The following is a 14,899-nucleotide window of genomic DNA, read 5'->3' as shown; positions in this document are numbered from 1 at the left end:
CATCTGTCTGCAGAGGCAGGGGTGCCACTGGGGGGAACACGCCACCCCCACAGGCAGTGGACGGGGCCTCCCTGCATCCGTTACTTGCCCCCCGCCCAGACTCTGCCCACCGCACAGCAGTGATAGATAGTTTGTGAAATACCCTGAGCTTGCGGTTGACCAGAATTCTGAAATAATTCCATTGAGACCGGAATTCATGCAATGTTCTGTATCCTGATGTGGTAAAGCAGGCTGCCCGCGGGGGCGCAAGGGGATGTGAAGGCCCAGGGATGGTGAGGCAGCCTCCAAGCCCTGCAGCAGGGGCTTCTGCCACCCCCCCCTCGCCCACGGGCTCCGGAAGGCCCATCTGACAGGAGCAGGGCCCTGATAAGCACCACCTGACCAGGAGGCCCCCGGCAGAGAGATTAATGCACAAATTGTCAACAACCTCCCCATGCTGCACCCCCACAGAGGAGCAGGGCGGGGTGGGCACTGGGAAAGGAAAGACAGAGGAGGCCTCACCCGGAGACAGGCAAGAGGACAGCACAGCCCTGCCCTGCCCTGAGGCCTCAGCCTGGCTGCCCCACCTGCACCGGCCAGGCTCTGGGCACCTGGGGTGGGAAGAGGCCAAGGTGTGAGGCCAGGCTGGTATCATGGGCCAGTCTGATGCCCAAGAAGGCCCTGGCTGTGCAGGAGGGTGGGAGGAAGCTGCTGCCTGCTGAGCCCCCACAGCCTGGAAACTCCCCAAAACCAGGGCTGACTCCAAACCTCCCAGCCCAGGACCCTGCACTCCAGTCCCTGGTCCTGCCAGCCCCCAGGGTGGCTGCCCTGGAGGGAGACATGTGTTTCTCCTTGGCGGGCACCTCTCTCAGTGCTGCGGAGTGTCCCTGTGTTTCTGCAGCCAGGCAGGGACTCCAGGACTGGACTTGGCAGAGCACACTAGGACTGCAGGAGGAGGCTGGGGGTTGCTCTAGGGTCATCACATTCAGGACCACACATGGTCGACAGGCTCAAGCCGATGAAGTTCCCTCTCCTCATGGGACAACCAGAAGCTGGATTTTCTATAAAGCAAAATGCAGCCATTGAAAGGGCTGTCCCGGGCTCTGTCATTAGGAACTTCCTATTTCTTAAGTGGGGGAAACTTTTCTCTAAAGCAATGAAGGTACCAGCAAATCAGAGACACAAACAGAGGGCCACTAGCATACTGAGCTTGCTGCATGGGTTACCAGGTTTTTATTTTCTTTAAGTCCATTCTTTCAGGTTGTATTTCCTGCTTTGCTTTGGAAGCTCTGGCCACTCTGAGCCAACATTCCTTCACAGCCCCATGCCTGGAGCTGAGCAGGGGCCACCCTGAAACAGGCCCACCCACTTCCCACCCCTGCTCCTCTCTGTAGTGAACAGAACAGTCAGGATCCACAGTGTGAACCCCACAGATCGGGAGGAGTATGTGTCACGCAGGACAGCACTGGGGTTCACGCTTCTGCAGGGTCCCCGGCCTGGGGTCCGTCTCAATCATTCTCCCACCTCTGCTGGGGCACTCAGCTGCTGCAGTCACAAATGTCATGGACTATTTTCATGCAAGTCCATCTTCCTCATTAGGTTGCCAAGGACAGGATACATAGGCTTAGGGGCCCCGGGGCTTGGGGACCAGGAGTGAGGGTGGATGCACGTGAGGCTGCACAGACCTGAGTGCTCAGGTGAACCCTCTGAACTTTTTCAAGAGATCTGGAAAATTCGATTGTACTTTTTTTTTTTTTTAAGTGGTTTTGCTCTGTTGCCCAGGCTCGAGTGCAGTGGTACAATCAGCTCATTGTAACCTCGACCTCCTGGGCTCAAGCGATCGCACCTTGGCCTTGGCCTCATGAATAGCTGGAACTACAGGCACACACCACACACCTGGCTAATTATTAAAATTTTTTGTAGAGATGAGGTCTCCCTCTGTTGGCCAGGCTAGTCTTGAACTCCTGGGCTCAAGCGATCCTCCCACCTCGGCCTCTGAAAGTTCTGGGATTATAGGCATGAACCACTGTGCCAGACAGGAAAATTATATTTTTTTAAGTAATATCTCTCGGGTTTTAAATGTTGAAAATGAATTCACCTTTTAGGAATGATAATAATAATAATATTCTATAAGGAAAAGAAAATACATCTGCCAGCTAGGAGATGCAGCCTCCAATTAGGAGCAAGGAGGTTCACCAGATCCCAAGCTATTAGTCAGTTGGTGTCAGGAGGGAATAAAACTATCCCATGCAAAGTTTTCTGATCATCTTTTCCAGCCCAGCCCAGGACTGCTTCCGAGCACCTACCTAAGTCAGATCCTAGCCAGTCCTCGGGGAACTAGGCATGGAGCAGTGGACAGAGAAGGATAATTAAAGCAAAGAGAGAGTATGACATCCTGTACATGAATGGAGACTTTCCAGAGGAATTCACAAGAAATTGCTAACACCATGTTTCTCTGGAAGGGAAGCTGGTAGGAAGCCGGAGATTCTGCTTGCCTCTGTATACCCTTCTGATCTGTCTGGATCCTTACTATGAGCATGTGTTAACTCTTACAATTTGGTTGGGGTTTTTTTTGTTTTTTGTTTTGTTTTGTTTTGTTTTCTGAGATAAGATCTCACTCTGTCACCCAGGCTGGAGTGCAGTGGTGTGATCTCAGCTCACTGCAACCTCAACCTCCTAGTGGGAGGTTCAAGTAATCCTCCCACTTCAGCCCCCTGAGTAGCTGGGACTACAAGTACTCAACTCCATGCCCAGCTAAATTTTGCATTTTTAGTAGAGATGGGGGTTTCATCATGTTGGGCAGGCCGGTCTCAAACTCCTGAACTTGAGCGATCTGCCCACCTCAGCTTCCCAAAGTGCTGGGATTACAGGCATGAGCCAGCATGCCTGGCCTTTTACAATGTTTAAAATCTCTTTTTGTTGTTACAAACAGGGTCTTGCTATGTCGCCCAGGCTTGCCTCAGACTCCTGAGCTAGAGCGATCCTCCCTCCTCAGCCTCCCAAGTAGCTGAGACTATAGGCCCACACCACTTTTACAATTTTTAAAGCACAGAAACATTTTTTAATGAATCTGGACATAAACAGATGTGGTGATACCATCACAACATTGTAACCCCAGTGCACAGAGAGCCCAGCAAGGCGGTAACCATGCCTATGAGAGGGAGAAGGAAAGTAGCACTTAAGCTTTCACGGGGGTAACACTGGAGGTGGGCTTTAGAGAATGAATAGGAGTTTTTCCAGGCAGACAAGAAGGAACACTTCGAAGACCCAGGACATCAGTAGCTGTGGGGATCACTGGGGAATGTTTTATGGCATTTGTGGAGGTGTTAAGCCTTGAAGGAGGGGAGAATCGGAGTCAGACGGGGGTTAGGGTGGGGAGTGTAGCATAGGCATGGACACAGAACAATGCCAGGGACAGTGGGATCTGGCTGTGGCTCCAGGAAGGCTATCTCCCTGATGGCAGGGAGGGGTGAGGACCAGGGTTCAAGTCCAGGTTCTGCCACTTACTTGGCGTGAAGCCTTGAATTTGCCCTATCCATGCCCTGCTCGTTCACCTGTTAAATCGGGGATGTGTAGTAGGGTGTAATGGCCTGTGCCTGTAGTCCCAGCTACTCAGGAGGCTGAGGCAGGAGGAAGGCTCGAGCCCAGGAGTTTGAGGCCACCCTGAGCAACATAGCCAAACCACATCTCTAAATAAACAAATGGGAGCATGGAACTTGTGCCCTACTAAGAGAGTGTATGAGAAGCACCTGAGAACCACAGCTAATGAACTGCCCACAGGCTGTGAGGAGTTGGCACCAATCCTCACCGCCTGGCTCAGAGTCAGCCCAGGAGAGGGGCCGCCCCACCCACCGCTGCCACACAGGCTGGGAAGAGCCATGGCTCTCCAACGGGCATCCATTCTCCCCGCTAAGCAAAGGCTCTGCAAAGCTGGGGCCAGACAGCCACTCAGTATCTGCTGTCTCGTCTGGCCCTGAATCGCAGGCCGCGCTGGATGGTTCTGGTACCAAAGGGTGGCCTCTGAGCAGGAACCTCGGCCTGGAAATGTCCCTGGGACCCCACAGGACCGGACCCGGAGCCACCACTAGAAGCCCGGAGCTCCCAGGCCAGAGCTGCGGGAACAGCCCCGGGTCCTCTGCCCAGGGCCTGCAGGTGCTCCAGGTCAGCGGGCGGCTTTGGCCGCTGCAGAGGCCGAGATATGCAGGGTGACAGCCCGTTCCGGAGCCGGTCATCAGGCGCCAGGCCCCGCTGGGCTCCTCGCAGCCGCGGGACCTTTCGCTGCCCTTCCCGAGGCTCAGTTTCCTGAACGGGAAGTTGCCGGTGCGCGGGGCAGCCGGGAGGAGCCAGGGCGTGAGGACGTGGGTTCCCGTCACCCCAGGCTTGGAACAGCAACGCCGTTAACAACCGCTGGCGTTCATCGAGCCTCTCAGCAGCCCTGCGAGGCGATCCCGGGGAGAATCTCACGCCACAGCTGAGGAAACTGAGGTACGCAGGGTGACACACAGTCTGGGAGTGGTGGGCGGGCGCCCAGGCTGCCACCGCGCTGGGGACCGGCCCCTCTGCCAGCCGGGTTGCGCGCGTGGCCTAGGCGGGGGCGCCCTCTGGCGGCCACAGGCTCCGATCCTCGCCGGCCTCGCAGGCGTGGGGCAGGACAGCCGCACTCTAGCCGGGGCCCAGAGCCCCACTTTGCCAAGGAGAAACCAAGGCTGTGTCTGGAGCGGTGACTTTGTTCAGGGCCATGGAACACGTCCACGGGAGAACTGGAGGAGGAGACCAGACTTGCTGCTAGGTAGCTGGCACATCGGACATGGGGTGTGACTCCAGCATTTATGGAGCACCGGCTGTGTGCTCTGCAGGTGTGGTCCCATGACCACCTCCCCTACCGCCAGCATAGGGTTATCCCTTTTTTTTTTTTTTTTTTTGAGACGGAGTCTTGCTTTGTCGCCCAGGCTGGAGTGCAGTAGCGCGATCTCGGCTAACTGCAACTCCCCACCTCCCAGGTTCAAGCGATTCTCCTGCCTCAGCCTCCTGAGTAGCTGGAATTACAGGCACGCACCACCATGCCCGGCTAATTTTTGTATTTTTAGTAGAGACGGGGTTCCACCATGTTGGTCAGGCTGGTCTCGAACTCCTAACTTCATGATCCACCTGCCTCAGCCTCCCAAAGGGGTTATCTCATTCTATAGATGAGACCCTGAGGCTCAGAGACCCACCTGATTCTAAAGCCACCCATTTCGACTGACCCCAGACAGCCCCTTAACAGCCACTGGGCTCCACTGGAGCCAGCAGAATGTGGCATGAGGCAAAAGGGACCATTTCTCCTCTGAAACCTGAGCTGAACTAGATCAGTGTTTTGCCAGCGTTCAAGTCCACCTTGCAGTGTGTGCAGGACGCACCTATCACCCATGTGCATATTCACATCCTAATGCCAGGCCTATGCAGTGCTGACCATGGGCACCACCTGACCACTGTCAGCTTATCTGAAGATCACACCAACAACCACACTCTTGTTAGAAAATTAATATGACCCCGTTTTATGAATGGAAAATGAAGGCTCGGAGCAGCTGAGCACCTTTCCACAGTCACACAGCCAGGCGGCATCAAATCCAGCAACCCAACCCAGGCCACCAGCTCCCGGCATCTGCAAGGTGGAGCTTCCAGCTAACCCAGCTCCACTCCGCTCAAGCCATTCCTTTTTTTTTTTTTTTTTTAAAGAAATGGGGTTCAGTATGTTGCCCGGACTAGTCTTGGTTCCATACTCAAGCGGAGTACAGGAATTAAAAGCATGAGCCACCACCCAGGCCTATATTCTTTTTTATAATTTATCCTTAAATGAAACTTTGTATCTCTGACATAAGTGGAAAATCACTTTCACATGGCTAAATACAGGTAGCTGTAAAAATCAAATACAATTTATGGCCAGTGCAGTGGCTCACACCTGTAATCCCAGCACTTTGGGAGGCTGAGGCAGGAGACCACTCGAGCCCAGGAGTTTGAGACCAGCCTGGGCAACATAGTAAGGCTTCATCTCTTAAAAAAGAAAAAAAATCAATCAAATACAATGTACATCAAATAAAGTGATCCAGTTTTAGCTAGAGAGAGAACGGTCAGCAGACAGCCTGGCATTCTAGACAGGGTTCCATTTCCATTGAAGAGGTTTCTGTGTTACAAGCAAGTGAACTGGTGAGGCACTGCCTGGTTTTCTCCTGAATCCCACCCCACTGTGGCACAGATCTCACTCCCCACACCCCAGCAGCACCTCCTCCCAACTCCCAGCCTCTGCACTCCAACACGAAGCAAGGAAGAAAGATGAAGGTATGTGTGTCACTCACTGGAGAGTGCTGAGAGACGCAGGGAAGAGAGGCATGGGTGTCCATAATTGGGGTGCAGGTGGTGAGACACGGGGAAGACGGTGGTGTGGGTGTCTATCTCTGCTGTGAGGTAGAGGGCAGACCCCACGTAGAACTAGGGTCATGGGTTAGCCTTGATATATGAGTGGTGACTTAGACGACAGCTGAAACTGGTGCCATGGTCTGAATGCTGTTATCCCCCCAAAATGTACCTGTTGATGTCCTAATTCCATAGTGATCGTATCAGGATGTGGGGCCTTTTGGGGGCGACTAGGCCATAAAGGAGGAGTGTTCATAATTGGGCTCCAGACCCTGAGAGCAGAGCCCTCGCTTGGCGTGCCAACTTCTGCCTGCGAGGACACAGTGAGGACACCAGCAGGCTGCATCCCGGAAGACAGCCCTCTGCAGAGCTCGCCCCTGCTGCCGCCCTCATCCTGGAGTTGCCACCCTCCTGAACTGTGAGAAAGGAATGTGTGTTGTTCTAAGTCCCCCGATTGCTGTTATTTGTTATCACAACCTGAACAGACTAAGACACCAGCATAAGTGTGTGCTCTTGATCCACATGGACACAAGTACATGAAAACCCACACATGTTCCCGAGGGTGTACACATACCTGTCCCCATGCGTCTTATACAAGATGCGCTGGCGGTGGGAAAGGGGAGGGAAGTTGGGACTGGGAAGCAGGAAGAAGCAGTGAGCCTAGAGGGCAGAGTGCCCTGATCTGATGAAAAAGATAAAAATAGAATGGACTAAAATCAAATGCCCCACACAGGGCCCAGCCAGTTCTAACCCTCAGGCCCCCCACACCTAGCTGTGGACCCTAGGACAGTCACTGTGTTATCTGTGCCTCTGTCTGTCTGCTGGGGGCCCTGCGGGCAGGACTGCTGTGTTGCCTCTGTGCCTGGCCCATGGATGTCTGACTACGGGTCTCTGTAAACACAGGGACAGTGTCCCCAGTCCCTCAGAGGAGCCACACCAGATGGGCCTTCCAGACTGGCTCTGTCAAGACCTGAAATTCCCAAGTCCTTAAAAGGCTCCAAATCCTCCCCCCACCCCACAAACACAACACACAAATAAATCACAACTGCTGTGTCCTAAGCACATCGTGTGTGCCCGGATTTTACACACATATTTGTCATCCTCACAACACAGGCAATATTTGGTCCATTTTCTGAATGGGGAAACAGGCAGAAAGAACTTAAGTGACTTGCCTCAAAGTCACCTAGCTGGCACAAGCAGGGTCCAGGTCCAGCTAGGCCTGATCCCACTTCCTGCCCTCTTCTGACAGCCCCAGGCTGCCTCCCACCACACACAACCCACACACATACGCACACACACGTGCATATGCACAGCCACATGAACATGCACAAGGACACACACATATATATACACAGACACACACATGCACACACAGAGACGCACAGACACACACACAGGCCATAGCCCAAAATAACACCTTCCTAGAGCTAACGCCTCTCCTTCCCCCTCACCCCGAGTGTGTATGGATTCCCCCAGCCCAAGCCTCCCTCCCCAAATCACCCCTCTCTAGTACTGTCAGGTTCAGAAGTGTCCCCTCCTCAGGTCAGCCTCCATCTCTGACAAATCCCCCCCACTCCATCCTCTGGTCCTGCTCCCCCAGGGCTCCCAGTACCTGGCCCAGTGGCCCAGCTGCAGACCACACCTCTCTGCTGGTGGAGAGGGAAACCCTGGGCTCTCGGGTAGAGCTGCGGGTGTTGGTGATGGGAGGCTGTGCCTTCATCCATGTCCATCCAACACGCACTCCCTGTGTGCCTGGACCCCACCCCCTCTCCTCCAGGCCTTTGTGCCATGTACAAGCTCCAGGCCCAGGGCCCCATCCTGATGGAGAGAAGTGGTCAGGAAAGTGGGCAGGCCTCAGGGCTTCAAGCCAGGCCCCAAGGGGCAGAGGGGAGAGTGACAGGACCTGGGGCTGAGACTTAGGAATGTGGCCAACGTGATGGCTCATGGCTGTAATTCCAGCACTTTGAGGGGCTGAGGTGGGCGGATCGCTTGAGCCCAGGAGTTCAAGACCAGCCTGGACAACATAGCAAGACCCCATTTCTACAATTTTAAAAATACGTATATAATTTCTTTTTTCTCTTTTTTTCGAGACAGAGTCTTGCTGTGTCACCCAGGCTGGAGTGCAGTGGCACAATCTCAGTTCACTGCAACCTCTGCCTCCCAGGTTCAAGCAATTCTCCTGTCTCAGCCTCCCGAGTAGCTGGGACTATGGGCGCATGCCACCACACCCAGCTAATTTTTGTATTTTTAGTAGAGAGGGTGTTTCACCATGTTAGCCAGGATGGTTTCGATCCCCTGACCTCGTGATTCGCCCGCCTTGGCCTCCCAAAGTGCTGGGATTACAGGCATGAGCCACCGTGCCTAGCCTATATTTAAATTTTTTTTAAAGAAAAGAGACAGGTGCTCTCCAGAGACAGGCGTGTGGTAGCACACAATGGCAGGGTGCACTCACTGTGTGAGCACACCATGCAAAGTGTTTCTGCCCCAGAAACACTTTGCCCCAGAGCAGCCTGTGTGCCTCTGCGTGCCTCTGGGAGTCTGTGCACGTGTGCATGAAGGGGAGAGTCTGTGGGAAAGGACAGAGGGTGAGAACACAGGCTCTGAGACTGGCACGCCACGCTCACATGCTGTGCAAGTTCCCTCAGTGACAAGAGTGGTGGCCAGAGCAGTACCTGGCAGGGCGTGAGTGGGCTCCTTATCATTTCCACTCTTCAGGCATGTCTGTGGGCTGCACAAGGTCCCTGTGGCAGGGACTCTGTCCACTCCCTACTGTATCCCCAGGGCCAGGGACATGGCGAGTGCACGTATCTGGCATGTGTGAATCTGCCTAGCACCGGGTGTGCACCTGCGTGTGTTCACTCGTGTGTGCATGTCTGTGAGCCTCGGTGACAGTCACAGGTGTGAGAGTAGCATGTGCATACCTGAGCATTGGAAGGGCTGCATGTGCATGCCCACGTGCCTTCTGCGCACTCCCCATGAGGGTAAACATGAGAGGGAGACAGAGAGAAAGGCCCACCATGCTAGCACAGGTCACAGGGGTCAGGAAGGATCCACATTGCATCACAGCACCCCCAGCATTCGCTGACAAGGCAACCAGGAGACCTGCCGTGGGAACCTCACACCTGTCTCATCCCAGCATTGTGGAGAAACAGGAATTTGGAAATATAAAATAAAAACAAAAACCTGTGCCTCCTCCCCCCTTCCACTGAGGCTGCTTCTGGGACTCCGTCTGCACTAACTGGCCCCAGAATCCCAACTCATCAATGCTAGAAGGCCCTCGGACATCTGTCATTGTGCAGTAAGACTTGAGGGCCAGAGAGGTCAGGGACTTGCCCAAGCTCACACAGGTGCTGGCTGCAGAGAGGGACCTGTCCCAGGTCTGTCTGTCTCGGCGAGGGCTGGCTTCTCCCTCCACACCTAGGGCTCCAACCCAGTGTGTGCTGAGACCTCGATCTGCAGTCTGAACCAATGAATAAAGGGACATTTATAAAGAAAGCACTTTGTAAACAGCTATGCTCAGTTCAAATCAAAGCGTTATACTTGTCGCCCTGGTATCTGTCAAAGGAATAGACTCCTGCTCCTTGAGCCGGTGCTGCACCAGGGGCTTTCCCGGGCAGCATAGCTCTGAGCTCCTTTCAGTCCTGATATCGTTATGGTCCCCACTCTCCAGGTGAGCAACGTGAGGCTCAGAGAAGAGAAACAGAAAGCCCAGAGCCTTGAGTGGGTCAGACAACCATCGGGAGCCTGGCATGGGTATGACTGCTCCTTGATGCAAAGTCTAGGGGGCGTGAGTGCTGGGGCCATTGCAGGCACCAGGACCCAGGTCTAGGGAAGAGGAAGCTGGAAGCTGAGAAGCTGGAGCGCTCTAGAGGGCAGGTATGCACGAGACCTGATTTGGAGGCAAGAGGTCCTGCAGCCACCAGACGCCCAGATGGGGTGAGGAAGAGGCCAGGAGAAAAGAGGCTGCAGGATTTATGGCCGCCAGCCCACACCCTGCTACACCACCCTGCCCAGCTCTCAGCTGTCCTGGATCTCAGCTCAGGAGTGTCCTCCAAGGGATGGCCTCCTGACCCTGCAGACTACATCCATTTATCACATCACTCATTTTATTTCCTTCATAGCATTGATCACTATTATATTGCTGGTGCCCAAAACAGTGCCCACTACAAAGTGGATTTTTCTTTGGTGGGTGTTTGTATGGTTGGTTGGTTTGTTTTTAGCCGTTCAAATTGCATTTATTTGTAAAAATATGATGCAGCCCTCCCTCTGGTCTTCCAGTTCCTGTCCCTTCCAGGGCAGGGCCCTTTCCAGAACACTCCTGTCTGCCCTCTGAGTTGCTGACTTTTAGAAATCACAATGAGGCCGGGTGCGGTGGCTCACGCCTGCAATCCCAGCACTTTGGGAGGCCAAGGTGGGTGGATCACCTGAGGTCAAGACCAGCCTGGCCAACATGGTAAAACCCCGTCTCTACTAAAAATACAAAAATTAGCCAGGCATGATGGCAGGTGCCTGTAATCCCAGCTACTTGGGAGGCTGAGATGAGAGAATTCCTTGAATCCGGGAGACAGTGGTTGCAGTGAGCCGAGATCATGCCGCTGCACTCCAGCCTGGGTGGCTGAGCGAGACTCTGTCTCAGAAAAAAAAAAAAAAGAAAAGAAAAGAAAAGAAATCACAAAGAGCACCCATTTTCTGTTACTAGCTTTCCTACTCACCTTTGAAAAGGTCAAAACCTCAACAATACATAAACCGCACATAAGAGGGCAAATTCACAAGGAAAAATGACCAACCTCATCCATTATTTAAAAATGGCAAATAGACCAGGCACGGTGGCTCATGCCTGTAATCTCAGCACTTCAGGAGGCAAAAGCAGGAGGATCCCTTGAGCCTAGGAGTTCGAGACCAGCCTGAGCAACATGGCAAAACCGTGTCTTTAAAAAAAATACCAAAATTGTTTTTGTTTCCAAGACAGGGTCTCACTCTGTCACCCAGGCTGGAGTGCAGTGGTGTAATCATAGCTCACTGCAGCCTCAACCTCCTGGGTTCAAATGATCCTCCCAACTCAGCCTCCCAAAGTGTTTGGAGGACATTTATGAAGTCCACTGCACTCAGTTGAAGATATTTGTTGAATGAATTGATGCACTGCCTCTGTTTAAACTCTGCTGAAATACAGCACCCAGTCTAGGGAGGCAAACATCCATTCCACTTCAGAAAGCGGTGTCCCGTAGTGTAAGGTAGGGACATCTCAGCCCACCTGGGGAATAGGGAAGGCCGCCCAGGAGGCGAAGCTTGAACAGGTCTTTGCTGATCTCCTCCTCAGTGCTAACAAAGGCATGATCTCTCAGGGCTCTCCCATGAGATCTCTCCCTTAAGCCCTCAATCCCACCCAGTCCTGCTCTACTGGGACCTATTCACTGGCCCCTTCTCTCCTGGATCTTCTGCCTTTATGTCCCTGTTACCTCCTTCCTTCCCATCAGCATTTGAACAGGCTCCTGTCCTTCCCACTGCTACAGACTGAATGTCTGCATCCCCCCAGAATTCTTATGTTGAAACCTAACCCCCAATGTGAAGCATTAGAGGGTGGCACCTTTGTGAAGTGATTAGGCCATGAGGGTAGAGCCTTCATGAATGGACATTAGTGCCCTTATAAGATACCTCCAAGAGTTCCCTCATCTCTGCCACCATGTGAGGACACAAGAAGGTGCCATCTTTGAACCAAGCAGCAGGACCTCTCAACACCAAATCTGCCGGTGCCTTGATCTTGGACTTCCCAGCCTCCAGAATTGTAAGAAGCAAATTTCTATTTATAGCTACCCAGAATATGGTATTTTGTTACAGCAGCCCTAATAGACTGAGACGCTCGTCTTAAGTCTTTCCGGATTCTATCTCCTGGGTGGAAGTCAAAAAAGGAGTCTGGGCTCCTCCCTCCCCACCATCCCCCACAGGCAAACCCTTCAGATGTGGTGATGGCCCCTCCTGATGACCCTCCCCTCCGGCCTGCCTTTCCTGATGCCCAGCACTTCTGCTGTCTGCTCCCTTTTGTGTCCCCTGCATTTAGTCCTGGGCCTGTCACACCACATATGGAACCAAGGGCCTGACGGAAGCTGAGACCATAAAGAGCTGGGCTGGGGGCACCATGAAGGGCTTGGCCATGGTAGGGGACAGGCTGCATCATTCAGCTTTCGCTTCAGGGCTAGCCGAATTTGAAGGTTCTCTCTTCCCTCCCTGTCATCTCCCATATCTGTCCAGGCAGGTGACAAAGCAGTCCCCAGATCTCAGATCACCAGCCCCAGAACCAGGCCAGGGTCCCAGAGTCAGGCCCAGCTTCAAAATGGCGCCAGGCCTCATCCAAAGCATCAGGCCTTTGCAGAGGGCCCTGGGGTACACTTGGGGGCATTTCCTGTCTGAGCCTGCGGCCCCCAACCGCTGGCAGCATGGGCTTCCGGCGGGGCTGCGGCCGGGGCCTGCACTATCAGCTCGGCACCAGACGCCCGGTCAGGATACTTGTGGTGAAACTGTGAGGGCGCGCTGGGTCCTTTGGGGTTTTCTCCCATGACAGCCTCCAAGACAAATGGAAGAGAGAAAGTGACACCCAGCCCTTCTTCAGCGTGTTTTCCCCTCCCTGAGCCAGGGTTCAGGTTCAAGGCTGGGGGCCTGCCATGCGGCCACCTATGGCTACAGGGACATCCCAAAGCTGCAGCCATGGAGGCTGCCAGGGCCAGGCCACTAGGGTCAGGCATCTTGGCCAATGCTAGACAAAAGGCACTGTGGCCTGGGGAATCTGAATGGGAGTAGGAGTGGGTGGGTCACTCCTATACGGCCACATGAGGGCAACAGAGAAGGTACGCTGGGTCTGAGACTAAGTGAGAGGTGTCAGGTGTCTGGGGCACGTCACCTTGAGCCAAGGGATGCCCGGCCTGAACCTGGCTTTACACCTAGGGCCCCACTTCACCTCCTCTCTGAGATTTACAAGGGGGAAACTGAGGCCCTGTTTACAACTGGGGAAACCGAGGATCAGGGAAGCACAGGGCTGCGCGTGGCCTAGGGCGCTCCGTCCCAGCAAGCAACAGATGTGAGGCCATAGGTGGGGAGGGCGGCGCTGGATGCCCCACTGGGCCCAGGAATGCACCCAGCACAGGATGCTGGGGGAGCCACTGGCCTTGGCCAACCCAGCTAGCCCTGTGGCCCTCCAGGGCAGCTGAGAGCCCAGATCCCCATAGCTAAGCCCCTCAGCAGCCCAGTGGTCCTGAGCCCGCCGACCCCAGACCCAGTCCTAGTCCAGGCAGAGGCGGCCGTTTACAAGCCCACACCCGTAGGTGGCGCCACAGCCGGAGAATTGGCTTTGGTTATGTTGGAGCCGCGCTGCCTTTAAATCAGGAGCAGCGCCACGCATGCGCGACTTTTCTAGCCCGAGCCCGCCGTCTGCGCCTGCGTGCTCGCCCATCCTCCCTGGCGACCCCTAGTGACGTGCCGCAGTGTTACGAAGGGACACCAGGGCGCAGGAGCAGCTGGCTCCTCAGGCCTACGAGAGGCCCGCCGGCCCAGCAGAGGGCGCCCATCAACCTGCACGCGGGCCCAGCGAGTTCTCTTGGTTTCGGCCAAGCTTTCTGACTGCTCCAAAAAACGGAGAGAAAGTTTCAGGGAGAGTAAGAGGATGAAGAGAGCTGGTGAAGCAGCTGGCTAAATGGCCCAAGGTGGTATGCAGCCGCGGTAAAGCAGGGCCCCTCCGTGAGGCGCAGCCGCCCGGGGGTTCCCTAGGGAAGCAGGGGCTGCGGCGGACGCCTCTCGGGCAGGTCAGGGTATGCACCCTCCCGCAGGGGCTCCCGAGGCCGGGCGTGCGTGCGGCCAGGTCCATGGGCACACCACTGTGAACACGGGTTAAACGTGGCCTCCACGGCTTCCAACCCCCAGGACAGAACCAACCCTCCGCCCCCGGCTTTCAGACCAGAGCTCGGTGAGACCGCCACTGTTTAACAAGCATTTGCTATAGGCCACCTTGCATTATGACCGCACGTGACCCATACAGCCATCCTAGGAAGCAGGTAACAGCCCTGCTTCATTTTGCACGGAAAGGCTTGCCTAAGGTCACAGAGAACGGCAGGCCTGGGATTTCCACCCAGGGATCCTACTGCAGAGCCCCATTCTAGAGGTTCTTCCTTCTTGCTCCTCCCATTCTTCCACTGTCCTTGGATCCCCCATTTTCCCCCTGCACAATCTCTTAATCCCTATGTTCAGCTTCTTATTTTCAACTGGATTCTTCCCAATGGCATTCAACACACTTGGTGTCTCCCACCTTAGAGTAGAACATTCAAGCTGCTCATCCTCCTGTAGGCCCTCACTCATCCCATTCCCAGCCTGTTTGCAAAATGCATTGTCAGGATTCAAAGAAAGCCTCACTTCGGTCCAATTCCCATCCCCACACCAACACAGTTCTCAAGTCACCAATGGGTAAAAGGCTTCAGTGATCCACTCCTACGGCCAAAAGGCACTGCTCGATCTCTTCAGCATTTGCTGATGGTTCACTCCTGGAAAC

This window comes from Rhinopithecus bieti, unplaced genomic scaffold, assembly GCF_001698545.2.
Source record: "Rhinopithecus bieti isolate Rb0 unplaced genomic scaffold, ASM169854v2 scaffold_13262, whole genome shotgun sequence".
Lineage (NCBI taxonomy): Eukaryota > Metazoa > Chordata > Mammalia > Primates > Cercopithecidae > Rhinopithecus > Rhinopithecus bieti.
The sequence above is the reverse complement of the archived record's forward strand: the minus strand, read 5'-3'. Positions refer to the sequence as shown.